This window comes from Anabrus simplex, chromosome 1 (genome assembly GCF_040414725.1).
Source record: "Anabrus simplex isolate iqAnaSimp1 chromosome 1, ASM4041472v1, whole genome shotgun sequence".
NCBI classification, from domain to species: domain Eukaryota; kingdom Metazoa; phylum Arthropoda; class Insecta; order Orthoptera; family Tettigoniidae; genus Anabrus; species Anabrus simplex.
The window spans coordinates 670,443,458-670,458,990 of NC_090265.1; the positions used below are offsets into that span (position 1 = coordinate 670,443,458).

The window sequence follows — 15,533 nt, forward strand, 5'->3', positions numbered from 1 at the left end:
TAGCCAGTGTCCCTGTTGAAATTGTTAAAATTTTTATGTCTTTTCACAGCTTCCCGTATAATCCTTCACATGTAGTGTTTCTTATGGGTAAGAGCTTGAACATCTTCGAACCCGACGACAGAATATGCTCAGGTATATGACTTGTCTGGCTGGTTGAGATGGATATTTAGTTGGTGTTCCTTGATACGAGTGCCAATAGACCGACATGTTTGGCCAATGTATATCTAGCCGCAAGTACAGGTAATTTTGTACACCCCAGGCTGTAATAGTGGGAGCAACTTGTCCTTGAATGAGCAGTGGCAAGTTGGATTCCCAGTCGGATCGGCAATTTTAATCGTAGACTTGGGGATTGGATGTTTATGTTTGTCCCAACACACTCCTCTTCATACTCTCACAACACAACACACTAACAATAGAGACATCAGTAGTGAATATATCACTCCACATAGGGTTGCCATCAGAAAGGGTATTAGGTTATCCACCCGTGCAACACAGTCTGTACCCGTGACCCGCCAGAGTGTGGGAAAAGCGTTACAGTAAGAGAAGAAGAATAAGGTGAGGAATGTTCAGAGCCCTGCGGCAGACTGAAGAGCTGAACAGTTATAAATTAACTGAGTCGAAACTGAAAGGAATGGCTTCAGATATTAGAAAGCTCACACAGACGTCGGCGTATCAATGCTGGATCCTGAATTGAAATCTTGGTGACTTGATGTGAAATTTGTACTAGATGAATCGGAGGCTTCTTTTTGTTTTAAAAACGCCATTTACCACATTCATCCAGTCTAGGTCAGGAGTTTAAGGCTGTAGGTTACACTGCATGCTGATCCTGTTGAAAATCTCATCCGAAGTCACAATATTTGAGCATGGGAGCCAAGTGGCTAGACACTGCACCAAAGTTCTCCTCCTCCGTATTAATTTAATTCCTGTAACATTCCATAATAGTATTATCATTGCCCTGGAGGTACGGTACTGTTTGGTTGAGTGGTCAGTGTTGAGGCCTTCAATTCAGAGGGTCCCAGGTTCAATTCCCGCTGGGTTGGGGATTTTAATCGCGGCTGATTAATTCTTCTGGCTCAGGGACTGGATATTTGTCCCAACACTACTAATCACTATAGAAACACGCAATAGCGATTATATTCCTCCACATAGGGTTGGCGTCAGGAAAAGCATCCGGCCGTAAAACAGGGCCAAGTCCACTTGTGCGACACAATTTGCACCCGCGACTCCATAGATCTCTGAAAAGCGGTGGAATAAGAAGTCATCGTTCCGGACGTGTGACATAGGCATAGCAAGCCGGTTGGTACGCAGCATTTATGAAGATTCCTTTATAGGATGGGGAGTTATTGATTGAAATAATTACCAATGTTGTATAAATTTCCAAATTCTTTGCAATTATTTAAGAAAAACTAGTTATCAACAGATAGGGAATCTGCCACCTGGGCGACTGCCCCAAATGCAGATCATTGGTGATTGATTGATTGGACAGTGAACATATAATAGCTTTGCTGAAGCAGGAAATGATATACCGGTACCGGTACTGGCCTGATCTCAGTACCCCAAACAGAAGCCTGGACTGCTTCGATGAACTATTGAATTTATTGTCAGAGCTGTGTCAGAGGGTAAATCCTCTCTGGGTACTACGGTACGAAGATAAAGAGCAGTTGTGTCACAAGATTACTTTTTTGTTGTTGTTCGTCACCAGAATACTTTGCGACGTTAGCTTTACGCCGGTGTCTATGTTCTTGGCTAATTCCCATCCTCTACACAGAAAATAATTCAGACTCACATCAGATCTGAATATCTGACGCGTTCAGCTTGGATGAAATCAAAGAGAATAAGTATGAAATTATTTTACTTACACCATGGATGAAATGATATTTTGTAAGCGGAACGTTGGCGACACTACATGAACGTTGGGAATTTCCCGGCATTATGTTGTTCGTTCCAGTTCCGGTACATGCTGGTTTTGATTTGTTTTGGATTGTGTTCGAAGTCGGAAGTTTGCGGCAGGTTTGCGGTGTTCGAGTAAACTTAGTTCAATCGTGTGAACAGTTTGTGATGGTGAAGAGATATTAAGCGGAAGAATGAAAAGGATTGGAATGCCCGTAGGCAAGTTGATATTATTTTATTTGAATGCTTGTCTTGTTATAGGTTATGTTGATCTCATGTTTATATTTAATACCGTTTTAAGCGAAGCTTATTAGCTTATTTTTCAGCAAGTACAAAACTAAAGAATGGTTTATCATGCGACGAACTTCTTTTAAACTTATTTGACGTTCTCAACCAAAGAACACGAATCGCATTATATATGTAAACATTACATGAAGGCTATAACAAAGACCTGCGGTTGTCATTTATGCCCAGAATTAACCGCCGTGAATGTGGCTTTTAGAATAATTCTTGACTTCGCTCAATGTAAAAGTAACGAAGACAAATTCCCGACGTTTGTAAAATTCCTAGTGAGTATATTGTAATTCCCTTTCTTTTTCGAATCTAAGGTTATTGACAGGCTATTTATATGATTTTGAATTTATATTTTCTGTTGGAAGGACATTGTTGCTAAAAGTAATATGTTGTTATTCCATGCAAAGATTTCTTTTATTTTGAAAATTTTGAAGGCAACTGTATAGATTGAGAGCTCTTGAAAAATGTTCTTGACAAAATAGAAAAGTTTAAATTGTAGTTTGACAATGTTGATTGAAGTCTTGATTTGTGGCATGTTGAGGGTCTGAATGCTGTGTCTCTCGTACATTCATTATTTAGACATTTCAGATATTTTCTCCAGTTTGCATTAGAGTCAAAACTCTAGTGAAGTGGTCAGCAAAAAAAATAAAAAAACTGTAGGGTGTCATGAATAAGTTAGGAGTAACAGACAAGACAGTAGCAAGAATGATTGCTGGTTTTAATAGGCGGGAACAATGGCAGGAGGGTTCTAGGAATGAAGAGATAAAGGATAAGTTGGGAATGAACAAGAAGTATAGAACTAGAAGTACAGAACTAGTTACAAATATAGGATTGTGGTGGCAGTGAGTGAATTGACAGAGGCTTGCAGTCTGAACGCTGAAAGGTATAATTCTATAACGAAGATGTAGCATGTAGTATACTACTGTTATAAGCAAGACTAAATTGCAATGATCATAGCCTACAGCATCTTCTTTGGCCTACTGTTTGTTTGGTAGTATGAATTCCAAAGAACATCAAAGTTATCCCTCAATATGTAGGTTGAATTAGTAATAGCAGTACTGTGACCATTGAAGGCAGTGTGTTTTGTGGCTTGAAATTCATTATTGAATTTCATGCAACTCGTTATTTGATACCTCTATTAACCGTGCTACAGATAAATTTTCCTCTGAGAATTTTTTCTAAGACATCTTCTTATAGGTATTTTGATTTTTAGATCTTTACATAGGAAATAATTAGGATATTTTTTATTAATTCTGAATATATTACACGTTTTATAATTTTTAATGAGCATGTCACCAACATGTTATGGCTGGTTTATCATGTTGGGTCATTGGAATTTAATTTTCCTTCCGATTAACATGGCACATGCAATGCTCCTCCTTCCAGCCCTATCTGTCAAAATGCTTCTTTTAATATTAAGGGTGTACATATATAAAAGCAGAAAGTCAGTCTGTCTGGCTGTTCCTTATACAAATCTACACTTTTAAAAAAAAATCAATTTGCACCAAATTATGTGTACTGTACTGAACATTTAGGACCCTGCGGGTAACGCTGTCTGCAAGAAATTTGGACAGCCCTTCCATCCCCTAGATTTAGGACCTTTGGCACGTTATCATAGGCTAATATAAGCTCATAAGCCTCACAGTGCAAAGAACAAAACTCAGGTTGTCTCTATGGGACACATTTTAAGGCCCTAAAAACAACAGTTTTCGAGATGTTGGCACCACGCCACCCCGATGTGGGAATTGGATGAAGTGATTGGCTGGGACCATGGCAATGTCAGCTCAAGGGTTCTACAGTAGAATACAGGCCTGATGTTTGAAGTAGGCAATATTCAAATCCACAACTGTACGATCACCTACACAATAACAAAACCAACACATGTGGTACCATCAGGAAAAAGAGGAAGAAAGGGCAAACTGAATCAAAAGCGACAGATAACATGATTGCCATCAGGTGGTTTGATCGTAGGGAAGTTTGTATGCTGACCACGTGATATACTGACATGAGACCTACAGGGAAGACAGACAGACAGACAAGACTGCCTGTAGAGAAACCCCATTGCGTTATTGACTATAACAAGTACATGGGTCCTGTTGACCGGTCAGATATGATTTTCAGTTCTATCGAGTGTGTGCAGAAGTCATTGAAATGGTACGGAAAGTTCTTTTTCCACGAACTGGACATCACTGTTGTAAATTCTCATGCCCTCTTCAATGTCAAAACTGGACAGAATACAAGCAGATTTCCAGCTACAGCTTATAAGGGAACTCATCCAGAAGTACCACGTTTCTAGACAAACCAGTAAAAGAGGACGTCGTACATCTGGTGACCAACCACTCACACTGACGGAGAGACATTTCACATCCCTGTAAAACCTACTCCAAAGAAGAAATTTCCAACAAGATGCTGCCGTGTCTGGTCCAACAAAACAGCTGGCGAAAAGATGATGCGAGAAACCCAGTATATGTGCGTCAAATGTGACGTGGCTGTCTATGTTCACCCCTGCTTCAAAATATACCACACATTAGTGAAGTTTTGAAGACGGACATATTGGAGTGTCTGCTGTAAATAATGAAAAAAAATTGGTGTAAATTATGCGAGTTTATATTTTGGTATTTGATGTTTTCTCTAAATTTCTTATTTTAGCCAACCCTGCCTTAAATTTAATTTTTGTGACATTATTAAATGATGAAATGTTCTTTGATTGCTTTTCATTGGGAAATAGTCATAGGGCCTCCCCGATCTATTGAAGGCAATGACCAGTGTGTGCTTTGGCTTTTATGGACAACCCTGAATAGCTAAAATGTCTTAGATTCGTAATTCTTGAAAGAGCGTAGGGCAGTTTGGTGAGAATTTAGCTCTTGTGAAAGAGGAATATCAAACTTTTTATAGGAAAGACTATTTTTGGCTGCTATGGACAACCCTGATTTTCTGTTAATTTTTGTGGAAAAAAATAAAACTGAAAGCTGTTCTGGAATTATTTCGCCAGTTCGTATGAAATATTGTATCATTTTTTCACACTTTTCATATAGCCTATTACATGTATTTGAAGCAATCAATCAATAAATACTGATCTGCATTTAAGCAGTTGCCCAGGTGGCAGATTCCCTATCTGTTGTTTCCTAGCCTTTTCTTAAATGATTTCAAAGAAATAGGTAATTTATTGAACATTTTCCTTGGTAAGTTATTCCAATCCCTAACTCCCCTTCCTATAAACAAATATTTGCCCCAATTTGTCCTCTTGAATTCCAACTTTATCTTCATATTGTGATCTTTCCTACTTTTAAAGACACCACTCAAACTTATTCGTCTACTAATGTCATTCCACGCCATCTCTCCGCTGACAGCTAGGAACATACCACTTTCAAGTGATTAATCTCATTTTATGACCGTATTGAAGTTCAGTATACTTATTAAATGACAAAGTAATTTATTATCATCCACCTATTCAATACTAGATAATCCTTATATTCAGGCTATAATTATTTTTCATTAGCTGTTATGGTAGATGTTTTGCTTGTCCTTGCAAGCATCATCTGCCAATTGAAGCTTTTAGAAATTAGGTCAGGGTTGTGAATTATTTACACAATGTGTGAGATTATCCCTTAAATTCTAATGTTACATATATTTTGAGAATAGTACATAGTTGTTACATTTGAACCTTCTGTACAATGGATTGTATATTTTGAACATTACAATGCATTAAAACACAATAAGTATATGAAAGAGACAGGACATTTTACTGCAATAGACTGAGATTTAAAAATCTTAAAATGGGACAAACTCATGACCGAATACTGTTCCGTCAAGCCATCCGACACTGTGTCCCTTACAAGTAAGAAGATTACAGGAACTAAGTGGACAGAGGAGAGAAAGCTGGCTCATAGTCAGCAAATGAAGGAGTATTTTAAGAGGAAGAAAGCAACAACTTTAGCAAAGAGTAGATACGAGCCCCGTGGTCCTCAGTAGGCCTAAACAACAAGGAAGAAGAAGAAAGGTAGATTAATGGCAGAGTTTGAAAATACTTGCATCTATTTAGATCAGTACTGTGACAGTAATCAAAATTTAAACGACTTATTAGAAATAAAAAGTCTGGTAATTGAACTTATTCCAAAATTGCTCGCATCTTTTAAAACAAACAGTAACAACTTTACGAAAATATTCAATTCTAAGTTTATAATCAATTTCACTATACCGATGAAGGCCACTTCCCCATCTCCCAGTCACCTCCATTCCCCGCCGCACACCACCAGTGATCTCAATGTCCCATCCACCTCTTCTTCCCCGATTCACTCCCCGCTACTACAGCCACACCCCTACAATACGAGAAGTAGAAACAAATCGACTGTCAGACCTTCGCGTGCAGCCAACGCTGCTAATCATTTCTCCAATAGTCAAAGGGGTAAGCATTAATTAGTTCAGTCTACTGTTTTAATAATAATGTTATTTGCTTTACGTCCCACTAACTACTTTTACGGTCTTCGGAGACGCCGAGGTGCCGGAATTTAGTCCCGCAGGAGTTCTTTTACGTGCCAGTAAATCTACCGAAACGAGGCTGTCGTATTTGAGCACCTTCAAATACCACCGGACTGAGCCAGGATCGAACCTGCCAAGTTGGGGTTAGAAGGTCAGCGCCTTAACCGTCTGAGCCACTCAGCCCGGCGTCTACTGTTTTTAAGATCATTTAATTCCATTTACTGAAACTTACATGGACTCTTCTGTATCTTTCCAGATTTCAGCACGCGTTTACTTAGCTGTTCTTAATTACATCTACGTTCCAAGTTTAGACTAGCACGTTAAACTCGACTAGCACTGGCTTTTCCAACATCTGATGATAACACTACTGTCCACAACTTCCTCTGTAAAATAATTGGAGATTGTTAAACTATTCAACGTAATTGATGCGTTTTGGTTCGCTAATGTTTGCTCACAAACCCGCACATTTGTTGTTCAACCAGTGGTTCTGCCTCTGACCTTATTGACCACAATATTCCAGTCTCACCAATTTTAAGAAGAATTGTTTAATATTTAAGGATTATATTTAATCCACTCACATTGCAACATATACGGAGGATTAAAATAAAATAATTTACACAATGTGCATAAATTATTGTATGTATTACCACTCTTTTAATGATATTGTCGACTATTGTGTTAGTACACTGATGTATAGATGTTACAGTTACAACTTTTATTCCCATTTTAAGTGAAGATAATAAGAACATTATAAGAAATCTTGCTCATTAAGATACTTTTATGGTGTAATTTTTAACCAAAACAACAATCCATTGTATAGAAGGTTCAAATGTAACAACTATGTACTATTCTCAAAATATATGTAACATTAGAATTTAAGGGATAATCTCACACATTGTGTAAATAATTCATGGCCATGACCTAGTTTTCAAAAGGTTAAATTGGCTGATGATGTTTGCAAGGACAAGCAAAATATGTACCATAACAACTAATGTAAAATAATTATATCCTGAATATAAGGATTATATAGTATTGAATAGGTGGATGATAATAAATTACTTTGTCATTTAATAAACATACCACTTAGTCGAGCAGCTCGTCTTTTCTCCCCCAAGTTTATACAGCCCAAACTTTGCAACATATTTTTAAAAACTAATTCAGCACAGAGGGCTCTGATACTGCTCACAATATTAGTAGGAAAAAGGTTAAATAGCTCTTTAAGTATACTAGGAGTTAAAGCCTCCTCTTGGTCCCCTACATGCTGAGTCTGAGACGGGTTATTCTATTCCTCATCTATCATTGCTGATTGATCTTTACTACTATTGGCCATTTTGCTACTCTCACTTAAATTGGATAGACTCTATGTGGTGGAATTCTTTTGACCCCTCTTATCCTCTAACAGCTTCTCTGTTCCTCAGTTTTATAATGCTCAACTCGCTAAAACCTTTGTTCATACTCCAGCATACATATCACGTACATATAAAAACACATAGTTTTTAGAATTCCATCCACACCTGACAAGTGCACCTACGCTTATAATCATTCAGCCTCATGTTGGGCTGCCAAATGTAATATAATGAATATATTGATAAAATATGATCTAAATAACAATTAAAAGCCAATATGATTAAAATAATCAAATATGAATAAAATAAAATACTTAATTGCCTATGCTTGGGAGTCAATTGTAATCTAATTATTATAACAATAAAATATGAATGAAATAAATTAATAAGAATAATTAATCGAAATATCCATAGTATGGGCGCCAGAGTTCACCAGAATGGATCCCTCAAATTTTAATAAAACATGATCATTCTCTCTTCCAGGGCGTGTACATAAAGCTGCATACTGGTACATTTGCTTCAGGCCTCGCCTAACCTTCTGAAAATGACTAAATAGGTAGGAACTGCACCTAGGTTCATCAATAACTCCACTGATTCTAAAATAACTATATTCTAAATAGCATCTGTGCATGAGCACCTCATAAACACACCAAAATATACATAAAACATACTCACAATATACTGCTGGAAGACTCCATATTTACAACAAAAACAGTGGGAAACCAAAAGGAAGGACCAAGGTACCATTTGCAGTCAGTCCATTGAACAAAGCACATATATGTGTAGATAAATACCCTTTACTGTCTCTGTGTATCAACACAACTTGCATATTCTCATAATTAGCTCTTGTTATATCACACAAATAGTGTAGATATGTGCTAGTTACATAATATTAATATTTCAGTTCTTGGTGCTTCAAATTAAAATGTTAATACTGTAAATCTATTTATTTAAATGATAAATTTAATTATTGTCATCATAATTGCATCTGTTACATCAGAGTTTAAATGTTTGGCTTGACTATAGCGTAGTGTCGTGTGCAAGTGGTGACTCTTATCAGTGTGGAATTGCAAACATACTCTCGATTCTGCCCAATGTCACAAAACCGTATGACATTCCATAGCAACAGAGTGGTAAGCTCTGGTGTTGCATGATTGTGATCGAGCAGTAGAATACTAGAAGTTCAAAATACTCTTATGTCTTATTCATGATAACACTAACCTGTCTTATATTTCTGTTAATGCCCTGAGGGGAATAAATTGAAATTTTATAATATTCATTTTTTTATGTGGTATTCACCACCCGGCTACTCATTTCAGCTACCTGGCTGCACCATTCCCGCTTCCAGGTCGGGCCGCAAAGAAATCCTGACTAACTCAGTTCATCATTATCTATCAATTGAGTATCTATTTCGGGCCGTAGGTTCCGACAGTAATGTTAGACGGCTAAATTCTCACAAGTCAGTTTGTTGGACGTCTCTATCTCACGAGTTAATCCATAACGCTTCATAAATATCTAGGGTCAGTCAGGGTAAATATGAGACATTTTTTACAACTTTGTTCATAAATTACAAACTACAACAGTGACAATTATGCAAATAATCATAAGTTGTGACTGCTGTTACAAAAAGCAATGGAAACTACAGATTACTATATATTCATTAACTTTTGAAAAATATAAATGTGCGTCTCATTTTTAACCCCCAAAAGGGAGAATTATGAGACAACCCAGGGGAAAAGTGAGACAGTATTGTAGAAGACTGTAAAATCATGTTGGAGAGTTAATACGGTAATTGTGAGACAGTTTAGGGTCAAAGGAAGACAGAAAAAATCTGGGTGTAATAGTTTGCAGCACTTTCCTCAGTTTTATTATAGGAACAAAATGGCCATGTTTCGATAACACAAAGTTTAGGCTTGAGATACATCTTTATACATTTTCCTGACAAAAATTATGTAGTATAGATTGTTGACATTATACCATCTAATTAAATGGTACCTGAGCTCTATGTCTGAATTTATGTTACATTTTAATGATACTAGATAAATATATAATGCCCATTGTAATCAGAATGGTGAAAAAATGAGACATTTCACTTGGCTAAAAGTGGGTTAGCAGAAACTGTAGTTCTAGTTTGTTTTTTTTCTTTTCAAAAACATCAACTGTTCCTGGGAATGTAATGTCTCTATCTTTCCCTGTTATTATTGGAACAGGCAATTTCGCCAGTAATTTTGACTTTTCCACAACGGATATGTCATTTTTGTTAAGCCTAACGCAGTTTTGTTATTGTCCACTCAATTGAGACACATAATTTGCATGTCTCTACCTTCCAGTACTATCTGCGCACTTTTTAGTGATAGATTTACACCCTAGTGCTGAAGCGGTCGACTTCGGTTATCTTCGAGATTCGTATTGGCAACCTTTGAAACACAAACTAAGAATCGCTTATCATCGCTGTGCGCCATCTGGCGTACACTTTAACTACTCGTACTGTTGTTGTTTACACAGCAAAGCCAAACTATAGAATTCATGCTAGGAACACGTTTCGCAACGGGAAATGTTATACAGTATTATATATTGTGTATTGACACAGTTGTTTGCTTAAAATAATAAAGGTTTATAAAATTCACATCGATCGATCATATTATCGATTCAATTCAGATTTCATTTCCATTCAGTTGGCAGTATTAACGGAACCCTTCTTACTTCTCCAACGAGTACAAAAATCTATCACTAAAAAGTGCGCATACTATACTTTATGAACAGTGGCAACATGTTTATATTGAAAAGAATGCCGCTTTCCACAACTTTCAATTTTCAAAAAGTACAAAGTCACCCAGATTTACTTCATCTGCCATGGACATTTCCTCAGCATCTGTGTCAAGTAGACCAACTTCATCAAGACTTCCACTGCTACCTTGCCAATCTTCACCTTCGCTTGAAGCTGAGTCAGACGAATCAACTTTTGCTCTTGTCTTAGATAGAGGTTTTACTGCTGGAACTGTTGCCTTTTGAATACCAGTACCCTTTCTATTCTTCTTATGAACTAGTTTCTGCTTTTCCCTCATAAGCTGAGAATACTCTTCAGATGATATCACCTTTGCTGTTGAGTCCACTCTTTTTCGCTTGATTATGGTTTTGTCAGTGCGTTTGATTTTTGAAAGTAGGATAAGTATTTAGGTACAGAAACAAGTGCACAAAGTGTCTCATTTTTCCCCTAGAAGTGTCTCACTTTTACCCTCATGATTTCTCATATTTACCCCCATTTTTAAAAATGAATTTTCTTTTCAAATCAAAAACTTAAAATTGTATTTACAAGCTGAAAAGGAAGGTTCTCCCTTATACTATGAAATAAAACCACAAACACTTCCCTGGATTGAGTCAGAGTAACAAAATACAAAGTGCAACACATGAAATTTTTTTGGTTAGAAAAAACACCACTCAGGAAAACCTTGTCTACTGGTAGATATATAGTTTGTAGACTTTTCAATTATTTTATCATAATGGATATAAGACTAATATATAACATCAATCATGCAAAGTGTTGAGATCATTAATCAGAGCAGAAAAATTTGAGTGTCTCATTTTCCCCCCCCTTTTTTTTTGTCTGTCTCATAATTACCCTGACTGACCCTATCATACTTAATCTATGGATATTTATAAGTACTTATTTAACGTATGATACCATTAAAAGAATGGATAAATTTGTCTGTCACTTTATTAAATTAAATAATCTTGAAATAGAATAGAAGTTGAATAGTTTGTTGAAATCTATCTCTTCATCTAACTAAGTTAATGTATAAAAATGTTCAAAGATCTGTTGAAAAGTAGAAAATAATCTAGAGATGCTCATTATTATGACATTTAAAAATTAAAATCATGTTTAGGATATTCATTTTTCTGCTTGAATACAAAATAATTCCCTAAATTTTCTTTCAAAAACTTTGCATAATATATTGCAGATCTATTCAGAAGTTATCAATCTATTTGCCTGGATGTAGCTGTCAGTATTTTATAATCATGCTTTATATCACCACCACTAATCGTTAGTACAAGGAAAACATTAGTCTTCATATTTATTTCTCGAGTATTTCAGATTCAGTGGCTTTTATCTTCAAAATTTCAAGGAAGAAAAGGTAAAAGATAAGTCATTTAACATTGTTTCATTTTTAAATATTAAAAAATTACCATCACTAATCATTGTATAGATCATTTACGTAAAATAAATTCCAAAAATCAAGTTAAGTGCCAATTACTTATATCATGTGTGACCTGCTAGTGTGTCGCCAATTATAACACCTTATTTAACATCATTTCTGGAAATTCTGTGGTCTGTCATCTATGAAGCCTTTAATAACCAGTATCTTCTTCATCTAATTATGGAGAACCTCTTCTGTGATATCACTGAAATGAGCAATTAAGCATTCTAACTGAATTTATTAAAATAAACCTGATTATGGTCAAGAATTCTGATTAATGTGGGCTAATTCCACTCACTCTTCCCTACATGGATTCATTTTGATGATCTACCAGTACTTATCCGACATATGTAAACTTCGTGGATCATATTTAATGCTGGATGTGGAATACTGAAGGATTAATATACGTTATGGAATTAAATACATGCATTCCTAACCTTAAATTGCATCAATTAAATATCACCATTAAAATACATCCATCTCTTCTCTCTCGACGAAATAGTAATCACCACCATTACACTTCTTATTATGCAACCATTCTTCATATACACAACATCTGTTTCATATTCTTCGCATCATATCTCTTCCTTCATTTCGATAACTCATGCACCTTAACTTGACGCATATGAATTCATAACTATCATTTATCCACTTATATATTCCATTTCCTTCTCAATTTTCTCCAGATTCATTTCATATTGCCCATATGTCATCTTGGGATCCAAATATAACCTGTATATCGTACCGCATCATCTCCTTTTCGTGGTATAACACCCTAATTCAATCATAACATTAACCACAATGTTGGTGTAATATCCACAACTGAAGTAAATTAATCTCTTACTTAAAATAGACAGCATTACGAACACATAACTTGATTATCACTGATCAGATACATCCCAACCAAAGGATCGTTATTTTTAGTTAGATGACTACTTATTATCCTCCTATGTCGTTATATCAATGCTATTTCACACATGAATTCACTCTTCTTGAATTAAATCAATGACAGCTCTGCACAATTATATATTATATGCAATTAGAAAATGGCACTTTTCAAAACAAGTTATTTAAGTTACTTATTGTAATAATATATCAATTGACTGATCTTTTCTTCCCTGTATTCTGTCGATGGTGTGTCCAGATGCTTTAGGACATCTAGTCATATACGTCTGCTACATTGTGTCAGTCTCTGGGAACATATGGGCAGGTCATCCCTCCTTCTCCGTTGACTTCAGGTCACCATCTCCAGACAGTCAGCCTTGGTCTTCTTGGTGCATGATGCTGGCCATCTCTTGCACAGTTAGGACAAAAATACAGATAAACATGGTCAGTTTCGTCATCTTAGTATTCAAAGCCTTCTAAAATTTATAAACGCATTAAAAGAAAGCTTCTTTCAATTAAATCCAGCTAACGTCTTGCAGACTACTAATGTGTCTACAAAATTCTCAATTATAATTTGATTTAGTTTTCTATATTTGCCATAGTTTTTATTATTTTCTTGTCAGTGACTTTGAATGATATCTGCTACTTCTGCGTGGTGTCTTGAGATGTAGCCAGTTACGAAACGATTCACAAAAAGTCATTTAAATTTCTCAACTTATTAACACGCGTTTCTACGCAATACTCCTGAATCTGTGCTCTTTTCTTTTGATGTTATTCCAAATTATTTTCTATTCAAGCCTTTTGCTATCAATTCCGAATTCTTTACGTAGCAATATGTTGTACCGTGCAGCTTGGGATGATTTCTTCTGGAAGTTTTCTTTTCTTTCTTTTTTTTTTTTTTGGTAATAATAAATTTGGAACAATCCTGTATCTTTCATTCTTATTCACCTCCTTGATACTATTTCTCGGCTTATTCCTGATATGAATACAATCTTCTCGACATTGACGATTAAATTTGCGTGTCGTGTTTAATTTTCTCGCGGCATAGCGTCCATTTTTGTTCCAAGATATTCATTCCTAACAGTGAAATTGCACATGGCCGATGAAAATTTCTGGGGAGAACACTGCCTTTACAATACTGTGTTCACCGACTCTATCACTTGGTTTAAAGATACATTAACTCGAGCATCACATGCTTCTTGTTCCAGAACATAAATTATGGAAAGTGTGAAATACAGCACCGCATAGTTCTCACCAACATATAAGACACCAAGCCGCCGCAAGTAATAAAATACCAAATGCCTAAGCACTCCACAGTTTGTAGGTCAATACCACACATCACATTCCACGTCAACCACGTTCCACACAATTTTTAAGGCAAGTCATGTTTCACAAAAATTTGAAGTCAAGTCCTCTCCGCTGTTTTCTCACATGCCTCTGATAGACCTCAGCTTCCCCTTACTCTCACATGGTACGTCTAGATTGGTCCTGACCATCCAGTCACGTTTGGAAGATCCTCTTGCCATACCAAGACCACACCCCGAACCTCTTCTGGTCCCATGACAATAACAGCCAGGCCGCATCATCGGACTCTGGGCAGTTGCATGATTCACGGAAACTTTCAGAGTTGTAAATAGCACTGTTTTCCCATCCACTTGTACAAAACAAATTACTTGTAACACCTTCCAGCGTAAAATATTAAGAATAAATATACAAACGAAATAATAATACAAATAATGACAATAATATCCCTTACTTCTAAATACAGTGTGAGGATACTATGTATGTACTTCTTCTTTGCAAATGGGTCACTTAGGACTACGCGGAATCAACCTTTTTCGGCCTTCTTTTTTGCCTAGTAGTTCTTCATCCTCAATGGTTGTGCGCGTCTCCGGTCCTCCGACTATGCCGATCTTGTGGGTTTCCTTTCTTGTTCCTCAAATCTCCGTGTTTGAATGATGTTTTCTATTTCCTTTCGATCTTGTAGATTTGGCGATCCTTATTCTGTGAGGTCTTTCTCTAGTAATTTGTACCACTTTGGTCTGGTGGCTTTGTTTTGTAGAAATTTGTAAATTTGATGTGAAAGTCTGTTAGGGTTTATTCATTCCAAATGCCCTGCAAATTGGATTCGTTGCATTGGAATTGCATCTGTAATTTTGGAAATGTGCTTGTGTATTTCATTATTACCTTTAGGGTAATGAGTTCCATTTATGATTTTTGGTCCTAAGATTTTTCATGATTTTTCATTCTTTAATTTCTAAATGTTCCTTTAATCCCTTTTGGTGTAGGTTGAGAGTTTTCGCAGCATACTGCTTCTGGTTTAACTACTGTATTGTAATGTATCTTATTGTTGCATGAAATACATTGTTTATTGTAAATGGTTCTTGTTCGAAAGCAGTTTCCATTTTTTTGAATTCTTGAAGTTATGGATTTCCTTTCATTA

The 15,533-nt window shown here is 36.2% G+C and overlaps 1 long non-coding RNA gene across 1 annotated transcript in view; it reads left to right on the plus strand.

Annotated features, from left to right (window-relative positions):
* The first annotated feature begins 1,958 nt into the window (after positions 1 to 1,958).
* Positions 1,959 to 15,533, plus strand: part of LOC136871835 (uncharacterized) — a 121,329-nt gene continuing 107,754 nt past the window's right edge. The window contains exon 1 of the long non-coding RNA XR_011018043.1: positions 1,959 to 2,109. This is a non-coding gene — a long non-coding RNA (uncharacterized lncRNA). The remainder of the gene's footprint in view (positions 2,110 to 15,533) is intronic.